The sequence below is a fragment of the Dendroctonus ponderosae genome, unplaced genomic scaffold (assembly GCF_020466585.1).
Source record: "Dendroctonus ponderosae isolate FM_Combo_2020 unplaced genomic scaffold, Dpon_F_20191213v2 Dpon_F_20191213_2, whole genome shotgun sequence".
Lineage (NCBI taxonomy): Eukaryota > Metazoa > Arthropoda > Insecta > Coleoptera > Curculionidae > Dendroctonus > Dendroctonus ponderosae.
In genome coordinates this window covers 7,567,036-7,567,600 of record NW_026018165.1, presented here as the reverse complement: position 1 = coordinate 7,567,600, position 565 = coordinate 7,567,036, and positions in this window count along the sequence as shown.

Sequence of the window (565 nt, the reverse complement as noted above, 5' to 3'; positions counted from 1 at the left end):
AGACGAATTATCAGAGCGAATTTTCATATACTGTATTATCCTACTATTGTTACACAATTTATTAACATACTCTTTTTTAGGTTCATTTAGGTTCTTTTGATAACAATAGCAGAAAATAGCTATCGAAACGTCAAGGTAATTTTTCAAATTAATTTCTTTTCTAATTGGAATTTTCTCTTACAGCTTGAGCCTAAGTGTGTCGCAGGATACCCTCTAGGTGATAGTTCTTGATTACTTTTTGATAAATAATTCGTTCTTATTGCGAAATAGGAGTACTATTTATCAATCTGTAATAGAAGACGTGAGGAAATTCTGTCTTTCGAAACAACAAACATTTTTGAGGCAAAATACCCAACAAGAAGTTTGTAAATGTAAATCTGATTACTTCAGCTTTTGATATTTGAAGTAACACAATTTACCTATGTAATGTTAGTGAGGAATATTACCTTGACAAACATTGTTGCCGTTCTTCTGATCTAGTTTTTGGCAAATATATCAGTTTTTGATATGAACATTTTTTTTTCCTTTTGTTTGTACTCTCCAAACACAAATGACGTCAATTTTG